Source organism: Dasypus novemcinctus, chromosome 22, assembly GCF_030445035.2.
Source record: "Dasypus novemcinctus isolate mDasNov1 chromosome 22, mDasNov1.1.hap2, whole genome shotgun sequence".
NCBI classification, from domain to species: domain Eukaryota; kingdom Metazoa; phylum Chordata; class Mammalia; order Cingulata; family Dasypodidae; genus Dasypus; species Dasypus novemcinctus.
Window position 1 is genome coordinate 31,560,645 of NC_080694.1, and position 26,551 is coordinate 31,587,195.

The 26,551-nt window shown below is 42.6% G+C and overlaps 1 protein-coding gene across 2 annotated transcripts in view; it reads right to left on the minus strand.

The window, feature by feature from the left end:
- EXOC2 (exocyst complex component 2) overlaps positions 1-22,923 on the minus strand; it is a 228,893-nt gene extending 205,970 nt beyond the window's left edge. Inside the window, exon 1 of one of the 2 annotated variants that reach the window (XR_009182715.2) lies at positions 22,719-22,880. The gene's annotated coding sequence lies outside the window, so the exon portion shown is untranslated. Of the gene's footprint in view, positions 1-22,718 lie in introns of both variants that reach the window. The other variant, XM_004466865.2, reaches the window with a different exon arrangement.
- Between the last annotated feature and the right edge of the window lie 3,628 nt (positions 22,924-26,551).

Sequence of the window (26,551 nt, forward strand, 5' to 3'; positions counted from 1 at the left end):
CCACTGTTTGCCATCCTCTCCTCCATGCACTCCAGCACCTTCAGAGCCACCAGGTAAACACGGAGGTCAGAGGCTGGAACCCTGGGCTTCAGAAAGCCTTTCCAGGACTCTGTGGGAATCACCTCATCCGCAGGTAGCGCCTCACCCACAGGCAGGAGCTGTGGGGTGACAGGAGGCCACTGGTCGCTGAGAGGCAGGCAGGGCCTGTGCTGGTTGGAAGCCTGGAACTTCAGGGATGTGTGCCCCCCGAGGTCTTCCTGCTCTGGGTAAGTGCTCAGATGCCAGCTCCAGGTAAATCTTGCCGCTTTCTTTTGAAGGAGCCTCTTCCTGGATGCTGCTGGAAGGAGAGCCCCTGCATACCCTATGGGACATGCTGGTGGCCGGGGCCTCCTCTAGACACAGCACAACTGGTCCTGGCACACACAGACCACGAAGACCCTGGCCGGCTCTGACTTGGCACTGTGGACTCACAGGAAGAGCTCCTGGAGGAGGGGCAGGCCCCTGGGAGCCACCACCCACCACCTCCGCCCAAGGGCAGGCTTCCACACCCAAGCTCTTCTCGCCTCCACATTCTCCCCTTGTGAAAAGGTTTCATTTTTACTCTGATTATAACAAGAACAGGCTATCCCGCGCAGAAAATTCTGATTGTTCCAAACAAAATGAAGACAATCAAGTTCATCACTCGAATAACTGATACTTTTGTCCTCTTTGGTGGGCAGTATACAGAGATTGTCTTCTTCAATCAGGACACAGATGCAGATAACAGTTATCTGTGTTTTATAAAACTGTAGCATACGTGGCACTTCATTTTGCGACCCGGCCTTTACACAAAAAGTACATGGTGGGCACCTTTCCACATCAATAAATGCAAATCTACCGCTTGCTAATGGCCACATAATATCCCATTGGACAGGAGTACAATTACTCATTTAACCATGCCACATTAACATTTGGATGATTTCTAATTTTTTGCTATTATGAAAACAAACTCTTATATATATATATACAGACACACACACACACACACCCATGTATCCAATTGGCAATTTCAATTTCCTTGAGTTAAGTTCAAAGAGGAATTGCTAGTCAAAGGATGCATATTTAAGATTCTAATATGTATTACCAAACTGGCCTGAAGAAAAGCTATATTAACACACCTTCACACCAGCAACGCAGAAATGACGTAGCTTCCCTCACAACTTTTCTGGCAATAGATATAAGCAATTTGTTTAATCTGTAGCCAATCTGAGAGGCAAAATAAAATAAACAGTTTCAACTTGCACTGAGTGTCAATTCCATGTTTACAGCCTTTATATATTTTTACTAGGTTGATTTTAAGGGTCTCTAGGAAGAACAGTAACCCTCTGTTCATTATATATACTGTAAATATCTTCCCCAATTTGTCGTTTGTTTTCACACATTGTTTATGGTGCTATTTCCCTTTAAGAAATTATACATCTTTTTGTCAAGACTGTTCTGCTTCTATAACCATGCTTTGAAAGTCATGTCCCCAAGTGCTTTTATCTATTTTTTAGCTCATTTGAAATTTGTTTGGAGTACTGTATAATTAACTGACCCAGTACCATTTCATTAAACAACCCACTGTTTTCTCCACTAATGTAAAATGCCACTTTCATTGGAGACAAAAATTCCCTTATTTGCCTCGGCCTGTTTCTGGACCCTCTATATTTTATCCCACAGATCTTGCAATATTTTAACTTGTATATTATATTTAAATATCTGATAGGACAATTACTCTCTAATGAGTTCTCTTAGCCGTTCTCCCACAGGTATTGTTACAGATAACTTTAAAATATTTTGTCAAATTCTAAAAATAGTCCCCTAAAACTGTGATGGGGACATACTATATTTACTCTTTTTTTGTTTATTGGCTCTCTATACCCACTAGAATGTAATGCCAGGAAAGAAGGGGTTTTTGTCTGTTCTGCACACTGCTACAAACCTAGCATTTAGAACATTATCTGGCATATAACTGATGCTCAACCAATATTTATTAAATTAACAAATGTATTAATTACATTGAATTTTTAGATAATTTCAGAGTATTTAACATCTTTACAATGTTTAATCTTCCCACTTACTCAAGTCAATTTTCATGACTGCTAATAATTGTTCTGGCTCTGTTCAGAGGAGGTTCATGAAACCAATTTACTGAGCCTCTGGTTTCAGAGCAAGCTCTTGAAATCAGTTACCTTACTGAGCCTCTCTCTCATTTGAAATCACTTTTTGACTGATCTTTTATGTTTTCTATTTAGAAAATCCATTACATTCAAACACTGTAATAATTCTGTCTCTCACTCTTTAATGCTTATGGCACTTATTTTAATTCTTTTACTGCATTTACTGTAACTTCCAAAACAATGTTAAGTAAGAGTGGTATTAGCAAGCATCCGTGTCTTGTTTGTAACTTTAAAGTAAATTCCTCTAGGAAGTGGTCCTCAACCTTTTGTTCATTACTGCCCCCCTAACCAGCCTTAGATTTTTTTCCCTAATCACCCACATGAAATTTTAATAGCACAAATGTATTGTACACCTGTATTATGTACTGTTTCAATTATTGCCCGGCTGAGAACGCATGCTTTCGTGGGTGTTTGAGATGTATGATGTTTGCTGTTAGCTTTATATATTAACATTTTATTGTACTACAGAAAATCTTTCTATTCTTACTCTGAGCTTTTAAAATTAAGAACAGATCATTTTATCAGATACTTTTTAGCATCTAAGATAATAATTACTCTTTTCCACCTATTAATATGGCAAACTGAAATAATAAATTCACCATTAAGTTATTCTATATTCTAGGAAGGAAAAACATTACTTGACCACATTTTATTAGTTACTGAAACATTCCTGTATTTTATTTAGGAGTTCTACACCTTTAATTTTATTTACAAATAATCCAGAATTATATTTTTTTTACTTCTCTGGGGTTTTGTGTATTTGTTTTATTTTATTGGTACACAGAATCATCCAACAGTTCATAAGTACCATTGAGCACTCACTAGTCTAGAACACTGTGTTGGCCTTGTAAGAAGAATTTGAAGTTTTCCATCTATATCATCTTACAGTAGTTTAAATAGTACAGGACTATTCTGTTCCTTGTAAGTTTCCTGTAACTGGCTTGTAAGACCGTCAATTTCCACTGCCTTGCAGGATATGATTCTTGGGGAATTTCCTCCATGGGAATTATATTTTATATATCTTAAGTCGACTTTAGTGTTTTATTCCAGAATGGAAGATATTTCATTCCAATTTTCAATTTTAATTCCATAGTTTCTTCCATAACTGTGATTTTACTGACTTTTCCATTCTTTATCTTGAGTATTTTTAAATATCCCTCTTTTTCATGGTTAGGTTTGTCAATGGTTTTCTGTTTCACTGATCTTTAAAAAAAACAGTCCATGATGTAAGCTGTCAATTCTACCTTCTATTTTCAAGGAGAGTTACTTAATTCATCACTTTCAACTTCAATATTTATTAACTTCTCTTCCTTTTAGTTTATTTTGCTGTTCTTTTTCTAGCTGTCTGGACTGAATACTTAGTTCATTTATTTCAGTTTTACTTGTTTAATAATAACAACATTTAAAGTCACTATTTTTCCTACCTACAGCTCTGGTCACATATCATAGATTTTGATATCAATGCTTTCATTGTTAATTTATAAATGACCTAGTAATTGCAGTTTTGATTTCTTCTTTAACCCAATATTAACCTTAGTAAGCTTCAAAGTGTTCCATGTGATAAACAGTCTGGTGTTGTTAACTTTTGTTATGAAATTCAGCTGTTTATTTTTTCATTGATGATATTCTTATTGGATTTTAGCCTATGGTCAGAGAATGTGCTCTGTAAAATTTCTAATTTGAGGAATCCATTGAGGTTTCCTTTGGGGCATCCCTTCATTTATTTACTCAGTGAGCTTCTGTTGTATGTATTTCAGATCAGAAATCAGCAAACTACAGCCCACAGGACAAATCCAGTCTGCATCCATTTTTGTAAATAAGTTTTATTGGAATGCAGCTATGTTCTAGGTCATTCATTTCCATATTCTCCATACCTGCTTTTGCACTACAAGGGCAGAGTTGAATAGGTGCGTCAGAGACCATATGGCCTGCAAAGCCAAAAATATCATTTGGCCCTTGACAGAAAGTTTTCTGACCCCTGTTACATAATGTCAGGTCAGCATCCCCTCTCCTAGCCCCTTTTCACGTGAAACTCCCTGAATTTCCAGATATCTGATACAACTCTCTCTTATTTCCAGTTCTATACATCCCTCAAAGTGATTGGAACATATCAAACGGAGAGAAAAGGAGTCCTGCCCTATGGCATACACGGTGGCTTCTTCACCCTGGAAGCCATATTAATGCAAAACTGAATACATGGCTCAAAGATCATTTATGCTCATGATGTAGATTTCAGACACTGTTTCAGCATCCCTTTCAGAAAAGTAAGGTCAAATCAGTATTGTTGTACAGAAATGGAAGATTTGTTCTTAATATTCACATTACCAAATTGTATTATTATAAAATTACAGAAATAACTCTTACAACTTTCTCAGGACTCTGGTAGGTAAAAGGGGATCTAAAAACAAATGCTATTTTAATGGGATAAACATTTAAGAAATTAAGATAAAATTCAGGAATTTGTATGCTGTTTTAAAATTCATATTTACCAAAGACAAATAACAGATAACGATATAATACAACCATCTTTTTAGTTGTATTCATTAGCTTTCCACTAAAGCAGTACCACATTAGCCCTGACAGTACAAGGCTTTAGCCAACTCCATAGTTAAATCATAAAACTGCAGTGGTGTATTGTCATGTATTTATTTAGTTAGAAATGTTAAATTCTTTAACCAGCTGGAAATAGGAAAGATTTCTAGTTCTTAGACCCACAGAACCATGGGGGGTGGGAGGGGTGGGACAGAAACTTTCAGGAGTACATGCCTTGAGAATTACGTTTGCAAAGGGACAGCACACTACAGCAAAGATCATCTGCCAGATGCCATAAGTAACAAGGTGTGGTCCATCGGGGAAATTCCAAATAGGATAGGTTTGCTTTAAAATTTTTAAAAATAACCTTTTACTATTTAGGTAGAAATCTTCTAAACTGTATTTGCTTTCCTAATGGCGTACTGCATATAACTTACCAATATCATCCACATCCATTTTCATGATCAGTACTGTGCACGTTCAAACAGCAGTGTTTCAGGAGCTTGCTTTCACCGTCACCTCGGCTGCCAAGCAGCTGCCCTCCACACCTCTACCGAGTCAGGAAGCACCCCAAAGCTTCTTGTGGGCCTCCAGGACAGGGTTACTCCACAGTGGCCCCACTCACAGTTTGGGATGGGTACTTCTCTGTTGTGGGGCTCTCAAGGGCATTGCAGGATATTGAGCAACGTGTCACCAGCCTCCACCCACAAGATGCCAGCAGCTTCTCCCCAGCAGTGGCAATCAAAAATGTCTCCAGACATGGCTAAATGACCCCAGGGCAAGGGGGTAGGGGTGGGTAGGAGGAAGCTCGTGCGGTTGAACATCCTGGAGCCCACAGTACAACGACCTCTGCCATATCACCACTCACTCACCTCTGCAGGGTTGAAATCTGGAGCCCAGATCTCCCTTGGAAATAACAACCGCATAGCCATGACATTCCTGGACACTCGCTCCTGTTTCTGTTGACATGGATCACAGGGAGAGGCCATAACTCCTGGTCATCTGCATACCCAGACTCTAGTCTCAGTGCTCCTCTGACCATCCCCTTCTGGGCCCATATACAGACACTGAGAGAGGGCCTCTACCTGTAACAGGTAGTCTGATATCTATGCTAGCCATCTAGGTTTCAGGTGTTGATGTCAAACAATGACCAAGAGCTATACTTACAAAAGCTCATGAGAGGTGGTTTCCTACTATCCTCTTAGTCTAAAAACAGGAAACTGAGAACTATCAATATTTCTAATCAAAGATTTTATTGCTGCATTGAGTTCAAAAAATAAGAGAACTCCAAACTAGAAATTAAGCAAAAATGTCAAATAAACCATAATTCACACGCAATTCACCAAATTTGAATCATTACACCTAAATGGATTTTAATGTTAAAATGAGGAATGAGGTTTTTATTGCCATGAAAACAATAGAACAAGTGATTCCAAATAAGTGATAAAGATCGTTGACATGATGACTTCCTTGTCCTCACATAATTCTGCAAAAAAACAAATAAAGATTTTGCTTAGCCTTAGAAGTGACTTCTTTATTTTAGCTAGCCAGCTTTTGGGCCATGTTTCCTCTGCAGAGCTCACACACACATAAAAAAAAAAATTACCGTGTACAAAATGTGAACTATGAACACCGCTGTAAGCCTAATGGTGAAAATGAATGGACCATGGTGCAAGAAGAAAGAAAATCTGCAAACCACACCAATAACTTTAAAATAGCTAGGAGAAATGGATTAGACACTGTGAATGCTTTCTGTCATACTCTGCCCTAGGTCAAGTTTATACCCCTTCTCATTGCAGTAAGAATCACTGCCCTACTGATGTTTTCCAAACTCTGCTACCAAAACCTAACACTGTGGTTCAAAGTAATTTTCCATCTCTCTCTCTCTCTCTCTCTTTCTCTCTCTCTCTCTCTCCCCCCTCCCTATAAGCATGTTCCATTAAATAATATTTCCAACAGTACAAACTAATAACTGGCAGAGCAGGATTCAAAACTAGGCACTGGCTCCAGAGGCCGTGATCATAATCACCAAGGAAAAAAATCTAAATCACACTATCCTTCACGAAGGAAAATAGCACTCTGAAGAAAATGTTTTCCAAGACATGCCAGTGAGTTTACTTCTTTTACCAGTTTCTTCCCAAAATGGAGACAAAATTGATGGAAGGGACACTTAACTAGAAGTCAGAAGACAGATTCCATATGATCTATTCAAGCCCCTTTCCTCTCAATCAGTTTTTACATCATAACTTCACAGGTATACTGAGAGGATTAAAAATCATACATGTGAAAGTCCTCTGCAAATTTAAAGTCCAACATAAAATTAACATAATAATACTAGCTACATATGTCAAAAAACTGTAGTGGATGAGGGGCCTAGGTGGGTCATTAAACACGCTGCGAGATTGAAGAATGGATGAGAAACTTTATAGAGGATAGCCTCCGTTTGTTTTAAGACAGAAAAGACTTTATTATGGGAGAAAAGAGAAACATCATGGGATTCATGCTGCTTAACTTGAGTAAGAAAGACCCAAGCAGCAGGGAAGGGGGACAGACACCGTCTGGCAGCAGTACACAAGTGGGTCTATGGCTCAGGACCTGGGGCATACTGACTCGCAGCAAAATCATTCCCTGAAGCCAAAGGACTATACTTCACACATGACGGGAAATTTAAACATGGGCTCTGACAGAGAGGCAGAAGAGCCAAAGGTTAACTCTAAGTTCATCTTAAACAAACAATTGCTTTATTTCCTTGCCTCTTAATTTTTATCATATTAACTTCTAATCTCCAAAATGCATCAGTTATAGGCCAAAAGACAATTTTCTTACTTACATTACACTTCAGACATCTACAGAATTAAAGAATGCCTGGCAAATTAAAGAGTCAAATATAATTTTAATTAAAGCAAAGAAAAACTAGAAGAATCTAAAAGTGAATATATATTAAATTGGTGGAAGTGGGAAGACTAAATATGGACTTGAGAGAAAAATAACAGTAAAGGTATTGAGTACATCTTACATAGATTAATAAATAAGAAGTAAACAAATTTAAAAACCAATCAGGGAGAAGCAGATGTGGCTCAGGTGATAAGGCCTCCGCCTACCATATGGGATTTGATCCCTGGGGCTTCCTGGTGAAAAAGAAGAGAAAGCGTGCCTGCGCAGCAAGCCAGTGCCCACCTGGCAAGCTGAGTGCCCACACAGTGAGTCAAGTGCCTACAAGGCAAGCCAAGTGCCCACATGAGCGCCCGCGTGGCAAGCTGAGTGTCGCGTCGTGAACGAGTACCCGCACGGCGATTCAAGTGCCCAGGTGAGTGCCCGCATGGCGTACCACGTGGCGAGCCAAGTGCCTGTATGGTGAGCCAAGTACCCACGCGAGTGCCCATGTGGCAAGCCAAGTGCCCGCATGGTGAGCCAAGTACCCACGCAGCAAGCCAAGAGCCCAGGCGAAGGCCCACATGGCAAGCAGCGTAGCAAGCCAAATGCCTGCCTGGTGAACCGAGTGCCTACGTGGCAAACCAAGTGCTGACATGGTGAGCTGAGTGCCCATGCGGCAAAGTGCCCATGTGGCGAGCCGAGTGCCCACGCAGTAAGCCAGTGACCACGCAAGTGAGTCACACAGCAAGACGATGATGCAACAAAAGAGAGAAGAAGAGGAGAGTCAAAGTGAAGCACAGCAGAGACCAGGAAATGAGGTGGCCCAATTGACAGGGAACCTCTCTCCACATCAGAGGTCCCCAGGATCGAATCCCAGTAAATCCTAGAGGAGAAAGACAAGAGAAGACAAAAAAAAAAAAAAAGAGAGAAGATCACACAGCGAATGGACACAGCAGTAACAGCTGTGAATGGTTTTATTTTATGAACAGCTCACAAAAATCAATAAGAAAAACACTAAGACCCTCAAAAAATGGAGTAAGGAATAAGCAGACAGTTCACAACAGAGAAAAAACAACCAATAAATAATACATGGGGAAACGGACTTTGGCCCAGTGGTTAGGGCGTCCGTCTACCATATGGGAGGTCCGCGGTTCAAACCCGGGGCCTCCTTGACCCGTGTGGAGCTGGCCATGCGCAGCGCTGATGCGCGCAAGGAGTGCCGTGCCACGCAAGGGTGTCCCCCGCGTAGGGGAGCCCCACACGCAAGGAGTGCACCCCGTAAGGAGAGCCGCCCAGCGCGAAAAGAAAGAGCAGCCTGCCCAGGAATGGCGCCGCCCACACTTTCCGTGCCGCTGACCGACAACAGAAGCGGACAAAGAAACAAGATGTAGCAAATAGACACCAAGAACAGACAACCAGGGGAGGGGGGGAAATTAAATAAATAAATAAATCTTTAAAAATAATAATAATAATACATGGAGAGAGTTCAAATTAAAGGAAAAAAGAGAAGTAAGGGATGTGCTTGTTGGCCTATTAACAAAAGATATTTAAGACAATCATGAAGACTCATGAATGTCTACTGAACCTTGTAGCACTCCCATACAGACCTTTTGGAAAATAGCCATTTGTCAAAAGATATTAAAGTCCTAAATGTGTTCTTATCTTCTGAACTCAGAACATGTTCTTCAGAGGAAAACAATGACTAAAATAAAACCATATGGATTGTAATTAGGCATGAAGATTTCCCTAAGTACAACTGTTTATTAGAGCAGAAGAAAAAAAAATAAAAACACCCAAAACAACTAGGAAACAAATTAAGATGTGCTCAGTCAAGGAAATATTATGTGGCAAGTGAAAAAAGTATGAAAAAATAAGCAAGACCAAGAGAATACCTGTAACAAATTAGTGGCGGGAAAAAAAAAAAGAGAGAGAGAGAGATAAAAGTAAACACATACACAAGGCTTCAAAAATGTATAGACAAAGTTCCTGGAAACATTCCTGGAAGGAAGGAAGCTAAACTGCTAAAAGGTTTTATTGACAGTCGTTAGGATTATCAGAGTTTAAACAGCTCATCTGAGGTCACAGTGAGTAAGGGATTCAGCAGCGCTGGGGTTCAGAACAAGGCTCCAGAGTCCTACCTCTCTGCTATTCTGACTCTCTATATGATTTTTTAAATTTTGATTTGCATTATAGAAATTTTCAAACATACACAAAAGAAAATAGCACAATGAACTTCCATCCATGCTCCCATCACTCAACTTCAACTTTGTGTCTCTTGTTTGAACTCCCCTCCTCCTTAACACATTTCCATGGAATTTTTTGTCTTGCAAGCACACTTTAAAGCAACTCCAGACATCATTTCATCTGTAAATATTTTCCTTCGTAACAATAAACACTTTGTTATTTTTAACAGAACAATGGCATCACACCCAACAACAAAATTAATAATTACTCCTTAAATTTCTAATAACCAGTTCCATGCAATTACCCCATATTGTCTCTATAATTATTTGTTACGAGGTGGTGTATTAGAATCAGGATCCAAACAATGCTCCTATTTTTAAAAAAAAGAAAGGAAAAGAAAACCATAATGTAAACTACCTTTGGGCATGTACAATGTATTTATATGAATGTAGAGAAAAGATCAGGGAAGCGAGGACGACCGTCTACCACATGGGAGGTCCGCGGTTCAAACCCCGGGCATCCTTGACCCGTGTGCAGCTGGCCCATCCGCAGTGCTGATGCGTGCAAGGAGTGCCCTGCCACGCTGGGGTGTCCCCTGCGTAGGGGAGCCCCACGCGCAAGGAGTGTGCCCCGTAAGGAGAGCCGCCCATTGCCAAAGAAAGTGCAGCCTGCCCAGGAATGGCGCCGCCCACACGGAGAGCTGACACAAGATGACGCAACAAAAAGAGACACAGATTCCTGTGCCGCTGACAACAACAGAAGCGGACAAGGAAGACACAGCAAATAGACAGAGGCTATTTGCTCCCCGGGGCGGGGGAGCAGAGAAATAAAGAAATAAATAAATCAAAAAAAAAAAGAGAAAAGATCAGAAGGATGCACACCAGGGGTTTATGTTATTGGGAGGCAGACTGGAGACAGGTGGAAAGGTTCAGGGAAATCATCTTTTAAATATATTTTTATATAGCTTTCCCTAGGGCAATATGAACAAACACAAAGATTTTTTAGAAATGCAGTGAAGCCTTAGACTGCACCGGAAAGCACTGCCTGGAGCACCCCTTCTGGACAAGAACCCAGGGCAGCACATGCGGGCCTTGGGAACAATGACCACATCACATTTCCTCTTGGCAGTTTGACCTGATGGACTTCTTTTCTGGATCTGCTCAATGCCATGACCTTTCTCCTAGCAATCAGTTATCCCAGAAAAGGGGTCATAATGCACAACAGCATCCCCCACCACGCTCCCTGGCAGAGCCGCCCTTCATGCCCTTGGTAGCACGGGATGCTACTTCCATGTCTCGGTGCATTGCTGGTGCCAGAACAAGGCAGGGCTCAGGGAGCATGCGGCTGAGCTGAGCAGACTCGGGATGTGCAGGTTCCCTCAACCTACCTAGAGTGGCTCTTTTAGGGGTTCTTCAGAGACCCCAGAGGCCACTGGAAGTTCCATCTGTGAGAAACCATTTGCAAACCTAGCCTTTTTACAGGGACATCTACTTGTATTTTTCCATTTCAGGACAGATGCTGTTCCTTGATTCTATACTCTGTCCCACACACTGATTTTTAGGCCAACAGATCTGTGCTGCGAGAGAGTAACTGTCACAAACTACTGTAAAGCCTGAGTGTTTTGGGAATATATCCCAAACGCTTACTCCATCAGTCCGTGACGGCATCTCTAGGTGCTCACTATCAGTGCTTTCACGATGGTTTGTTCAGGCAGTCCACAGAGGAGAGAGAGAAGAGCCCAAAGGCACCACAAAAACCTGACCTGCCTCTTTCCATGGGTTGAGTGGGCGGCCAGGCCTGGGTCCAATGTGGCCTCTATTGTAATGTCAAGAGGTGAAAGGTTGAAGGTTCTAGTACCACTTCCATACAGAGTTACCGGAAAACCAAAAATTCCAATGTGTAGGTTCGGGTCCTTAATACTATGTACCCTTTTGGCATCCCTCCCCCCACATAAATGTTTAAATGTTGAAGCCAAAGTGAATTTTACTTGTCATAAATCTTTGGATTAGAAAAATACTTATTTTTCATCCATCCTACATTCTTATAAAAAACAGGCCAAACTAAACTGATTTAATTTGGATTTTTCAATTTTTTAGAAATCCACACATAAAAGAGGAAAGAGCAATACTGAGATTACATAAAAAGATTCCAACTTTTCAGTTCAAATAAAAAGTCCAAACAAAGGTAGTAATTTTTTCTCAGATTTAAAGACGAACTTGACTTCGACAGAAATACATTTGGAAATGCTAGTTTAAAAAACTCTGCCAAGGTGTTTGCGGCTCTAAAGACCTTTTGTTTCTCTGCCCTTAGAAAAGAATAAACTATTTTTGAGGACAATTCCTAATTTAGTTACCATAAAGCAAAAACCCTGCTGGCTCCTTTTCCTGCTCAGCTTTCATTCTGGGAGTATTTAGCCCAATAAATGCTAAGGTAGTATGATGATTAGGCTACTGTGTCAGCTTAGTCAGGTAATGGTGTCCGGTCGTTTAGTCAAGCAAGCACTGGGCTAACTGTAATACAAGGGCATTCATGGGCTTTAGTCACCATTGACTTTACTGCAGTGGTAAATCATAGCTAGCTGATTACAATTACATCCATCAGGGACACGTTATCCAATCAGTTGAATCCCTTAAAAGGGGAAGTGATTCCAGCATTGAGTGAGAATTTCCCAGCTAGTCTTTGGACAGCCAACGTCCCTCAGAGCTCATCAAGAACCTTCACTGGACTTTCATCGGAGGCCCTGGTTGCAGCCTGCCTGCGGAACCTGGACTTGTGCATCCCCATGGTCACGTGAGAGACTCTGATAAAATCGCATATTACTGACATATATCTTTTATGGATTCTGTTTCCCTAGAGAACCCTGACTAATACAGGCAGGAACGGAGGAGTCACTTCGATCAAAAATTATCTGTTTAGAGTTCTGCATCAAATTTCAAACAACCAGTGAGCATGGGCATTATTGAAACTCAAGAAGGGTTTCTGACTGATACAACAAATGCTGGGCAACAGACAACCAACAAGTACAAGTGGCATTTCTACCAAATAGGGGCCCAGGGCATTGCATGGTAGTCAATGTTCCTAAGTATCCAAAATAAAAGCTCACTTCTGTTCAAAATGATTAGCTGACAATAACTATCACTTATTGACCCTTATTTCAGCATACATAGGACTGTCACGGGCTAGGCACAAGCCACAGTAAGGACTAACCTCATGCCCGTGTTTTCTGGCACAGGGGGATGGGCCTTAAATAGAGACAACAGCTACAATTCTTGACTTGTAACCTGTGACCCCCATCCATCTGACCAAAAGCTATGCCTACTCCCTTTACCCACAAAAAGAAAAATTACCTTCATAAAACCAATTATTTCCTCACTGGCCAAAGAGAGCAAAATAACTGTGAATGACACAAATATATCTGTGTAACTTTAAAATGATAATTTTCCTCCAAGCAAAGGAAATAGGAGCAATAATAGAGAAAAAAACAGCAATATACATATATTGGAGAATTCTTTTTTAGAAAAATAGGGCTAAAACAATTATCACTATTTCTTGATTCAAATAAATGTCATATTTAAATATAATTGTGTTTCACCATAAGAAAGAATGAAGTACTGATGCCTGCTACAAAACAAATAAACCTTGAAAACATTATGCCACAGTGAAAGAAGCCACATATTGTATGATTCCATTTATATGAAGTATATACAACAGGCAAATATCTGTAGAGAAAGAAAGGAGACTAGTGATTGCCAGGGGCTGGGCCCCTGGGGGATCAGTGAGTATAGGTTTCTTTACGCAGTGATAAAAAAGTTCTAGAATTACATCGTGGTAATGGATGAACAACTTTGTGAATGTCAGAAGTCTTATGAGCATTCGGCTAACGGTGTTGTCACCAAGAACACAGAACCAGAAGAAATGAACACGAGGAAATATAAGATGACAGCATTTTTAGAAAACACTTGACATTACTAAATTCCTGGTCTTCTGATTCAAGATCAGATGAGACAAAGGAAAACCACGACCAGGACAGGGAGAGGAGGGCTTTACCACCCCAGCGATGGAAATTGAGTCCATTTACTGAAAACCAGGATTAAAAGAAGCTAAAAAGCAAAAGAACAATAACCTACATACGTGAACCCCTCTGCAAAATGTCAGGGCTTAGAATTTCTAGTCCTCAACAACAAATGCATCAGTAATTCCAACCCCATTTCTGCAAGACTGCTAGGAAGACAGGCAATGAATAAGCTAAACAATGCCACATTCCAAGTGATATTACGGGTCTATGTATGTTTGTTTAACTTAAAAAACTTGACTATTTCAACAAGAATGTTCAGGAATGACAGAAAAACACATCAAGAAAACATTACTAAGCTACTTATAATGAAAAAAATTTAGAAAAGAGATATTGTTCTAAATTCATACTATGACATACAAAGTTTCATTGGTCTCAACATGTCAAATCCTGATGATGAAACAAGCTAATATCATTGCTGACAAATATAATAACTACAGTAAACAGACGTGCCAGAATCAATGTAGATTTTCCAAAAAGGTCAATGTATCAACTGTCAGCTTAAATTGGTTAATTTCATTAAAATTGTTAAACATGACAGGGTGACACATAACTCCCATTTTCTTTCACATGAGCAGAGTTGGACTAATTTGATCCAAATTTTATATAATAGCTTTCCCAATTTCTAAAAACACATCAAGTCTGTCACAGCCTTTAAATTTTCTGCTTTGCTTCTCTAGTTCTATCTCAAAAGAAGCCTCTTCTTCGAGGCCATGAATCTTGACATAGTGAAAGCAAAATAATCACACACTCAGCAGTGCTATTAACATTGCGGAGCCACGAGGGATTAAGCAGGCAGATGCTACGAAAGTGCCTGTCGGGGAGGACACTGCACAGCTCAGAATGTGCCGCAGCTGCAAGGGCTAAAGCCGCTAGCTAGGGAGCCACGCTGGAGAAACTGGACACAATTCCGGCATCCGAAATAAATTAAAGTAAACAGCACTGCTCTCTCATCCACCCTGTTAGCAGCCTCTGGGCGGGCTCCTCTCGGCGGGCTGGAGACCACACACTCAGACCACACAGCACCGCTGAGCTCCCTTGCACGCAATGTCTACAAGCTGTCACTCGGCGGCAGCAGGAGGGGGCAGGAGGAGGGACTGGTGGGGGTGGAGGAAGGAAGAGGTGGGAGGGGGACGGGGAGATGCAGGGAGAGTCTTCTCTACAGCTGGACTGTGTGCTGTGTGGTTTAGAGAAAGGGAGTGAGGGGGATCCATAAACCTCCCTGAGAAAACAGGCTGGTCACGACCTCTTGCGATCTTGACTTGTACTCCCCCATACCAATTTAGTAGCTGATGAAGGATTAACAAAGCATCCATTTAACATCAATTAACCTCCAATCCATCACATGTCAAAGAGGTATTACTATTATAAAAGCATTTCATTAAAATAAAGATGAATGACCACATTTTCTTTCAATTTAGATAGTACAATTAAATAAATGCATTTTCTTTATAGCTTTCCTTTTGAGCTATTGCCTCTTCCCTTTAACGAAGCACAATGGAATGAATGCAAAGTGTTTTTACGAAAGATAACAAAATTTAATTCTATAATTTTCCCATATACTTTTGTGGAACAATCTTAATTTTCCAAAATATTTATTGGCAGAACAAAAGACAGTAAAATGTTCTTTTTACAGAATTTCAGACTAAAACCACAGAAAAAAATTACTCGCATTTAGAAAAGTCTAAAAAAACTTACCACAAAGGTAGTTTTAAAATCACAAAAGTAATATTTTTTACTATATATTAAAAGAAGAATTTTGCTTATTTGAATGAAAGACAAGAAATGTGAACAAAAGTGATCAGGTATCTTCTGTGAGGTTCCCAAAGGCTCAGCTAAAGGCATAAAGGCAGTAATTGAAAAAAGGTTAAGTTCTAATTCACTGATGACTTGGAGAACCTTCACAAAAATAGGCCAAAAAAAGTCCCATGATGTTAAAGCACTATTTTCTTTTTTCTTAATTTTATTGTGATAAAATATGTACAATATAAAATTTGCAATTTTAATCATTTTTAAGTGTATAATTCAGTGACATTCACAATGCTGAAAGTATTATTTTCTTGACATATCAGGCCATAGGAAAGTGAAAGTTATCCCCCCAAAACGAAAAAGAACAAATCTCCCAAATACCCGCCCCTCCCCCATGCTCCTCAAAAAGTAGATCTCCACCCAGCAGGGAACAAATAGAAGGGACAGCCCAAAGCCGCAAAATTAAAATCTGCATTCTAACCATGTGTACTTCCATGTTAAAGCCTGAGAAGCACTGGGCAGTCTTATCCCGTTCAGAACCATTTGGACCCAGAGGACCCCAGAGACATCTTTTGGTCTGAGAGCTAATCAGTGAGTTTAAACAATAAAATTACACTGAGCTAAGCACCCAACAACACAAGACTTTAGAAGGTCATCCAAATGAATTCATCACATTTTCCTTGAGCCATGCTCAAACTACCCTACAACAGACTGGAGCTCTCAGACTGGACTGCAGTCAAAGGGATCTCCCAGAGATGCTGGGGTAAAAAGCATTGGAGAGAACTGTTACTTCATTCAATTCTGTGGGAACCAGACACCACTCTCATGTCAGCACTGCCCTCAGTTTTACCATGGAATAGCACTGAGGTGGGACAAGTCTAGAGACAGGACTACGAACTCTGGGTCCAGTTTTCTAAATTAACCAACTTTCTCCTCCTACTCCATCTAAAAAGTATTGTTACCGGATTTTATTTAGGTTCTTGGCTATGCTGCAGAAATGAATTTCAAGAGCACACCGGGTGAGTTATTCAGGTAGGGAGGGAAGAGAAATGGGAGAAAATAACAGAGCAGGTATCCCTGGTAGAGAGGAAGGGGGTGACAAGTGATAAAGTGGGCTGATTTACAAGCTACAATTCCCCATTATAGATTATCAATCCCTAGGTTTACTTGCGTGGCCATGTGGCAGAGGAAAAATGGCGAGGGTAGTACGCAAAGGGCAGGAACGGGTCCAGAGGCAAGAGAGCAGGGTGCAAGAATGAGGACGTTCAGGCCTCGCCATCTGCTTTGTGAGCCATTAATTATTCCACCCCTTTGCTAGTGGCAGGAGGGGTTCCAGCTGTTTGCTGTTTTGATTGATTACCCCACCCATCAGTCCCCCATGAGGGCCCAGTGATAAAAGTCTGTAGGGAAGATCCAGGGCTTCTCCTGGCTTCCAGAAGAAGTCTTTGTTCTGAGTGGCAGAATCTTGGGGAGGGTCTTCCAGCAGCCATCCTAGGGGTTATTGATGTCCATGTGGACTCTCTGCCAGGTTCCAGATCTGTCTGTTGATTCCCTATTTTAATGCCTGCTTCAATATGATTAATAAAAATATAATCACGCAAATCTCCAAGAATCGATGGGGTCCAAATTGTCTAGGGTTAGGGCCTGCTCTTCCTACTCCATCTAAAAATTATGATTAACAAAAATGCAATCATGAAAATCTGCAAGAATCAATGGGGTCTAAATTGTCTAGGGTTAGGGCCTAATAAGAGGCCTTCACTAGTAATATGTGGACTGATGGGAGTGGAAGAAGGGAAGTGTGCAGAGAGGAAGGACTGACAGACCATGCAGTCCTGCTTCCGGGTCCTCTCTATCTCTTTCCTTCTTCAGCTCTACAAACAAGATTATAATTGACATATATTATCTGTTTTTAAACAAAAGCACTAGTATTTATAGTTTAATTATCCTGGAAAAATTCCAATGATTTTTAAAAATATAACTGATAAATGAGGCTTGATTTTTTGTTTGGAAAAAGACCTTTACTCTCCCTAAAACGTTTGGAGGCAAAGGATTAAGAGAGGAGAGTACAGATGATGTAAACAGGAAGCAATACTGGAAGCAAGATAGTGTTGGGGGCAAAGCCTGACAACTCGGCCATAATCAAACTCTCCAGAGTCCCCGATAACTGACCTGTAACATAAACATTTAATTGCCAGGCTATTCTCTAAACACCAACAAGCACTTTCTTCTCAAATCTTTAGCCAATGGATTCTATCTTAATTAGAAGACTTAATTAGAAATCTAATTAAAACATAAAAACAAAAATCTCAGAGAAGACAAATCACCTGCCGGAAGAAGGAAGGTATCTGAAATATTACTTTTATGTTAAAGTATAGCATTATACAGTCATGGATCAATCTATTGACAATTGTAACTAATGCTCCCACCACTCCCTCTTTAGTAGTTACATAACTAGACAAAACATTAAACCTTGCTAGTTAAGAAAATTGTAATTTTTCAGAAAAGAATGTTTTCAGAAAGACAGATCACCCAGAGATGACTGAAGAGGCCACTGCCTAATAAAATTCATCTATGTATAATCCATAAAGAAAATGTGGTTGCCCAGTACCTTATAACTGACAATGTTAGACTCATCCTTCACACAGAGATACAGATAAAACGAGGATTTTGATTAAGCAAATATCTTCAGGTATGTTCAGTCAAAAAATCTTTACTAAGCACTTGTCATGTCCCAGGCACTCCGCTGGGGAAATCTTATGAACAAGATTTTTGAGCAGGAGGCCTGGTGACCTTGGCATTCAGAGCATGAGGGGAGCAGAAACCAGAAGCAGTGGAATGAGGAGTGAGCAGAATTTGAGCATAAACAATGATTTGAAGAAATTCGACTGGTAGGGGAAGGAGAGAGAAATTTTGACAGGAGAAAGTGATATCAAGAGAAGATTCTACTTTATTGTTGTTTTTCTGGTCTGCTCTATTGCTGTCATCTGCCTACGTGTATTTAAATGCTGCAGAAAGGAGCCTGTCCCAGAGAGGGATATGAAGGGTGACTGATGAGCCAGGCCCGGGGATTGCAACACTTTGTAAGACAATCTCTCCCACTGGAAGTGCAGAAGGAAGCAAGAGGATTCTTTTCTATAGTTCCATTATTTCTGAGGTAGGTGGCAAAAGTCCGTGGTTATGAGTACAGACGATGGGAAAGGAGGGGAGTGGAAACACTTAAAGATTCTGCAGAGAGCAGGGACAAGCACTAATGAGGGAAACTTTAGAAGATTCCTTGATGGCCCAGTTGGATTTATACGGGCACAAACCTAGATAAGTGATTTTCTTCAGCTGATGTCAGCAATCCAGTTCAAGTATTAATAAAGGTGAAGAGCTGAGACAGAGAGGGGCTGAGATTTTGCCAACCAGATGCCAGAGGAGGGCAATGATATAACTGAGCAGACTGGTAAGAGTGACTGAAGTGAAAGAACAGCTATAGTGGAGGAACCTGAGGGCGAGATGGAAAGATGAGAGAATTATAAATCAAAGAGTGGGCGTCTGAGCTTTGAATTTCAGAAGTGGAGCTGTTTGGAAGTTGGGCATTTCAGTCCTGCTCCTCCCTACCCCACCCCCTCCAAGCACCAGGACTCTCGCCATAGCAGTGTCCAACTTAGGGGGCTCCCGCTCTAAGTGGGCTCTACTTTCTCCTGTTGTTACTTCTTTCTCTTTGTGCCTCACGATCTCTCCATCCCTCATTTGTTCCCATAACTCTGAATGCACTTCTGCAATGTGTCCCTTTATTAAAGTCTCTTCCTTTTAACCATCTGGCATGAAGTCTGATTATCCTGACAGACATCATGTCAATCACATGCAGCTTTCATTAAAATAAACTAAACAAATATTCCCAGGCTTTTTGTCTCATTTTGTTTTTCAGTAAAATTACAACACAACAAAAGTTAAATCATACACTCTCTAAAATCACTGAACTTTATAACTGGAAAAAAACCTTTTAAAAAATCCATCAAGACTTGCAGATGAAACTAAGGCCCAGCCTTGCCAAAAGTAACACAGCAAGCAAGCAGTAAAGGGAGAGCTCACTCAGCCCTGCCCAGTTATCATCAAGGCTCACTGTGTGTCAGGCACCGCTCCAGGAGTTTGGGATCCCTGACCCTGTATGGCTACATTTCCCCAGTGTACAATGAGTTCTCCATTATTGGCACCAAGACTTAATTCTGAGGGGAAAACAGTAACGAGAAGGAATTAGCCCAGAAACAAAAATAAAGCAAAGTGTATGGTCCACCCCAGTCTTACATGCTACTGAAAGGATTAAGTTCGAGAATGTTCTTGAGGCTTTTGAACAGGCCTAATATAATATTCCTGAGAAAATGTTGATTTACTCTGGCTCCTTATTGCCTGATAAATCCGTTCCAAATTCCTCTGCCTGACCTGCCAGGCACTCGTTCCGCAGCTTATTCTCAGGAATAAAACGCACTGGCATGGTGGCCTCTCCCCTGCTGTCTGCCCAGGTGCTCCTGTCGTTTTCTCTGAAGAGCAACACCCACCCAGCAAGGTCCTAAACTTTAACCAAGCTCCAAACACATTCTCCCCTTCTCTGAGTGCCTGCTGTATCTATACTCAAGACTACAGAGTTTAGTTCTTATCTATTCTTTCACTGAGGGAGCAAAAGTGCCCCCCTGTATCGATACAAACATTATTTTATCCCTAATATGTGCATCAGGCACATGATAAAATCAAGAGATACAAAAAATGAGTGGGACTGATCTGTATCATGCAGGAGCCTGGCCTCGACAGATATGTAAATACAAACAGCATAGTGCCTCACCCCAGACAGGGATCAAAAGTGCTGTTACAGAATTCACTGGGGTGGAAAATTACAAAACAGGGCAGATTCTCAGAGATAACCTAGTTTTATGTATTCTACAAATACACAAAAAAAGGAAACTGAGGCCCAAAGAGGCCAAGCAACTCAGGCAATGTTACAAAGCAGGCCAGGGGCAGTGCAAAGACTGAATGGTTCTTTTGATTCCTAGACCAAAATATCTTTTCGCTCAGTAATTTTTAAACTGAGGTCCAAGAATGCCTATGACTGTGTACACAGCCTCAGGTTCATAATTCCTCTGCAATTACTTTTTTAAATGTGTTTTCATATCCATAATAATTTACAATTACAAAGTAACAATTTATATTATAAATTGACACAAATACTCTCTAGATAATATTATAACTAAACAGCGCCATGCAATCTCAGCAGACAGCCAATCTGGGTCCATGAACGTATCACCAGGGTACGAGAACACTCAACATCCCTGCACACAGTAGTGATCCACATTATTTACCATTTCATTCCATTTACAATCCTCTCTACTCAACACTGGCTTAAAACTCATCCATTCATTAAGCACCTACCATGTGATTGGTGCTGTGCTTTAAACCTTGGCTAGATGAAGATGAATAAACTGGAGACAGGGTGAAAAATAATAAAAAGACTAATTGTCTTAAAGAGTATTCCCAGTATGGCCTGATCCTGGTACTGCTGGACATTAGAAGTTGCTCAAAGTCCTTTAGTAGAAGACTGCCTTTGCAAAATGTTTGAGTACCGATTTCATTTCCCACAAGATTGAAAATGTGTGCACTCTCAGAATGAAAATTTTATCTATCAGGTTCTCCTTTAGAAAGGTAATTGGTAATAGTTTAAAATGATACCCAGTACAGAAAAGTCAATGCTCAATAAAAAAACAAAATCATTTTCTGAATCTGCTAAGAGTTCTTTCAGTTGAACTAGGGGGAATCCTTTTCTTCCCTGCTTAAAATTTCAAAGTTCCTGCTTAATCAAACAGAAGAGAACATTTAAGTACCAACCACACACTGAATCAACAACTTTTAACACACAGAGGAGAACATCATTGGAAAGCTTTTGGCTTTCATTTTCTTTGTCATTAAGAGAGTAGGTTACACAAAGCCTGTGCCAGAATATACTAACATTCATAAAGAAAATATTATTATGCATTAGGAGATGAATCCACAAGACCTCAGAACTATTCAGTATAGCTCATCCAAATGATTTAACAAAGTTGTGACTGACAAGAAATATTTTTGAAAGTTCTCCTTGTACCTTTACTCAGATTCATAAAGAGAGTCAAATTTAAACAAATTTTCCCATCCTTAGATTTTTATTCGCAATTAAAAATAGCTCATTTCCATTTAAAGACAAGCTCTTTGAGGAACAAACTCTTTGTGGACGAAATTTTCTAAGTGTTTCCTTACAAAATCAGGGGATAACAGGTTAGGCCACACCAGGCTCAGAGGGACGACAAAGAGGTTAGGTCTGAAGGCTCCGAAGCCGCCGAGCTAGGTCTCAGCGGCAGCTTTAACAATTGTACGACCTCCGGCTAGTTACTGAACCACTCTAAACCTTCCGAGTCTCCACCGGTAAAATGGGGACAATACAATAGCATCTACCCCCGGGAGGAGGTGTGAGATTAAATCAGAAAACCCAGGGAAAACGCTTAGAACAGTGGCACGCACCTAGGAAGCGCTCAATATGGCTCTACACTGACACATCCACAAGCAAAACATGTCTCAGTCACTTTTCACGAGTAAATTCTCAAGCCTTGGTCTCCCAAAAGTGGCGTCAACGCTGAGGTTGAGCGCATTTAACCTCGCCTGCTGCTTAGGGAACGCTGCACAGATGCGCAAGGAGGCACGGAGGGAAGAGTCATCAAAGCAGGTGAGGCCAATCACAACCAACCTCCTTCAGGGTCAGTATTCCGGGGCCAAACGCCTGGACCTGGAGTGGGGGCCCAGGTCTCCAGAGACTAGCAGATGCCCGAGAAGGGGGCGGCGGCGGGGACGGGAAACAGGGCAGCCGTTCCTTCTTCATCACATTCGAGGAGTAAAGAGACAGGGAGGATGTGCCAGGGGTAACAACAATGGATCTAGACCCTTCACCCGTCTCTTCCGAGCCTGGGAGCTAAGAACCAGGTGAGAGGAAAACCAGGTAAGGGGCGGCCAGGTGAGGCGGCAGCCATCCCCTCATCCGTTCCTCCCCGGGCTTGCCCTGGGCCTCACAGCCATTAGGCTCCGAAAGTGGCGAGCTCAGCACGTACCTCTAACCAGCTGCCGCAACTCGGACCCCAACCACCGAGAGCCCCCAGCCGGACTCGGCCACGGCGCTGAAGCCTCCAGGCCCCCAGCAACTCCCGGACCGTGGCCGCCACCCCCGACGCGCCCTACACTTCCGCCCCAGCGCGGGCTCACTTCCGCCCACAGGAGGGCTCACTTCCGCCCACAGGAGGGCTCACTTCCGCCCCAGCGCGGGCTCACTTCCGCCCACAGGAGGGCTCACTTCCGCCCACAGGAGTACCGAACGTCTCCACCCGCCTGGCAATCGAGCGCCGAGCGAGGAGGGTCGCGGGCGGTGACTGCCTGCGGGGCCTTGCGTCCCCGGGTTCGGCGTTCTTGCGGCCCTGAGGGTTGGGGCCCCCTCGGAGCCCCCCCACCCCGAGGACGCACCGGAGCCCGCCCTGCGGGTTTGTTACCGACGGTGAAGTGGCACCGGCGCGGCTAGACCTCGGGGTAGGAGCCGAGGGGATCGCCTGCGGTGGGCGGCGGAGAGTCCGACGGGACACTGCGGGCGGAGCTGAGGGCGCCCGGGGAGAGAAGGAAGAACCAGGCGAGGTTTATCCAAGGAACGAGGCAATGGCGCTCGCCCACCTAAAATGGGAAACACGAAAGGAAGGAAAAACGGGCCAGGGGAGGGGGTAAAAATTCTGTTTAAAGTATAAAATATTATTAAGAGAGGGAAGCTGACGTGGCACAAGCAGTTGGGTGCCTGCCTACCACACGGGCGGTCCCGGTTCTTTCCGAAGAGAAAGACAGCGAGCTGACGCAAGGGCCGGGCTGCGAGCTGAGGCAATGGGCAGGCACAACAAGGAAACACAGTGAGACCCAACAAGCAGGGAACCAATGTCGTGCAAGCGATTGGGCACCTCTTCCCCACATGGGAGGCCCCGGGTTCAGTTCCGGTACCTCCTAAAAAGATGAGCAGACACGGAGAAGACAGCCAGCGCAAACAAGGAGGGGCAGGGAGAGAAATAAATAAATTTTTGAAATCCTTTAAAAAAGGTGGGGGTGGGGCACATGGGCTATAGGTCAGGGGAGAGACCTGGAATTGAACAAACATGGAACTTCTTAGTGGCAGATGGTATTTACTACTGTGCATTGGATAAAAATCACCCAGGTGGGGAGAGAAGAGAAAACATAAGAGAAGGGAGTCTCAGGACTGAGTACAAGGGTGTTACAGAGGTGGGAAAGAGAAGACGGAAAAGGAAAGGCCAGTGAGGCAGAAGAAAATTAGGAGAGACAGCATCCTGGGAGCCGAGTGAGTAAAATTTCAGGAAGGAGGAATTGATTAACCATGGCCTAAAGTACCAGGAGGTCAAAAGTGCAAACAGGGGAAACGGACTTTGCCCAGTGGTTAGGGCGTCCGTCTACCACATGGGAGGTCCACGGTTCAAACCCCAGGCCTCCTTGTCCGTGTGGAGCTGGCCCATGCTCAGTGGTGATGCTCGCAAGGAGTGCCCTGCCACACAGGGGTGTCCCTGCATAGGGGAGCCCCACACGCAAGGAGTGCTCCCGTAAGGAGAGCCGCCCAGCGGGAAAGAAAGTGCAGCCTGCCCAGGAATGGCGCCACTCACACTTCCCGTGCCGCTGACTACAACAGAAGCGGACAAAGAAACAAGACGCAGCAAATAGACACAGAGAGCAGACAACCAGGGAGGGGGAGGGGGGGCGGAATTAAATAAATAAATAAATCTTTTTTTTAAAAAAGTGCAAACAGTTGAGTCTGGCACAAAGAGGTCATCGATGTCCTTCACAAGGCGGTTTCAGTGGGGTCTTCAGTGCCAAACACTCGTGGGAGTGAGCTGAGAAAAGAATAGCAAGTGATGAAGTGAAAAAGTTTAGACAACCTAGGGTTGCCAGGTTTACCAAATCAAAATACAGGGTGCCCAGTTAAGCTTGAATTAAAAATAGATAATATTTTAGTATAAGAATGCAATGTTTGGGACATGCTTATACTAAACATTATTCATTGTTTATCTGAAATCCAAATTTAACTAGGTATTCTGTATTTTTATTTGGCAACTTTGATAACCAATTTCAGGAATTTTGCTATAAAGCAGCATAGTGATATGGAATATTGCTGGAAGGAACATCGTGTCAGGGGCAAAAAATTTTTTTAGGATGGGAGCTACCTGGTAAAGAGAGGAAACTGATGAGCCTGGAGAGAAAGGGAAGAAAGACCTGGAGAAAATGAACAAAGATAGGATCTATTTCACACAGAGCAACTCCGTAGGAAAAAACCAGGACAGTTTAGCAGTAGGAAAGCAAGCACATGTCTGGGCAGTGATGTGGTGAGTTGGTAGATATGATTAGGAGAAGTGAGAAAATTCTCTTCTGGTCAATTCTGTTTTACTGTGAAAGAAGCAGCAAGATCATTCATGAGATTGGAGTGTGGAGATCAAGGAAGCTCTGAGGAGAGAAGATGTGAAATCATCGTCTGGAATATCGCAAAGCAAACTACTAAGAAAATGTAGTAAGATTGCCAGACAAGGCTGAAAGCCCATTCATGGTCCAAAATTTAAAAGAGACAGTCAGTGTGCTTGCGTTTGTGTTGGCTACTCTTGTGTAGGTAGGGTATTAGTACAGATTTAGTTGTAACGAAAGTAGAGTTTTACAAACAAGTACAAAAAAGGGAGAAAAAGCAGGGAGCAAAAAATTTGAGAGTTGGTATGGAGAAATAATATTACATAGGATGGTGGAATTTAAGCTGGGTATAATAGGCTATTTAGAGGAATTTTTCTGGTGGCCCTGAAATCGGCCACTTGGACTAGAAACGGTAACATGACCAGAGCAATCACATGTTCCACTTTACCTGGGATAATGTCTGTTTATATCTGTTGTACTGACCTATTTTTTGGACTATCTATCATATAGTCCGAGTCTCCACGTTATAAAGAGAGCCCCAGACAGTTGGGGTCAGGACTCACCTGATGAACTCTGGTCTGGTCTGTGCTTGCTGACTAAGGAGCACCTGAGCCTGGGGGTGGGACTGTGTGCAGCCTGTTTCTGGTCTAGAACCCCCAAAGGCAGAAGGCCTGCTGACTGACCTGTGACAGGTGGGTAGAGAGGGTAGCAGGAAAGTGCCTGCCCCAGTGCACTTCAACATCTTGCAGCCTCTCACCCAAGAGTTCATCGAGGCACCTCCCTGGAAATTGAGTCTTTGGGGTACCCAACAGGAGGCCGATCTTGGAGTCTCTTGAGTCTTTGGGGTTCCCAACAGGAGGCTGATCTTGGAGTCACGAGTGAATGCCCACCGCAGAGCAGGCACAGCAGGATTCTTGAACAACCAGGGCAATTCAGCCCGTAGAGACCCACGACCTCTACCTTTGGCCGCCCCCCTGCGGCCCACACAACGGGCCTGTCAGTGGAGTGCCATGCTGGCAGGCGTGGTGGCTGCATGTGGGCCCGACAAGGTGGTGTAGAGGGGCCTGCCCTACTTGCAGGGCCTTGGCAAGCCTTGCCTGCCATCTCCTTGCTTAGAGCATCCGGTTTTCACTATGGGGCTTCTTGGCCCAGGGACTCCTATAAGAGTGGAAGGAGAGAGGTGGAGGACACATGGCCATCAGGCCGCCTGGTCTCCCATGTTTTGCACACCCAGAAGCTGCCATCCTGAGGGAACACAGCTGAGACTCTAGCTTACTTAACGGATGGTGCTAAGAACATTTGGCAGGGCTGGGGCACTGTGCTTTGAGATGCAGTGTGTTTTTTGAACCTAAAACCGTTGTATGGTGCTGTGCCCCTAACAGCTGGAGCCCTGGTTTATGGGCTGGGGGGAAAGAAGTTTCCACTAAATCTAAAGGTACGTCTGCCTCGCTCA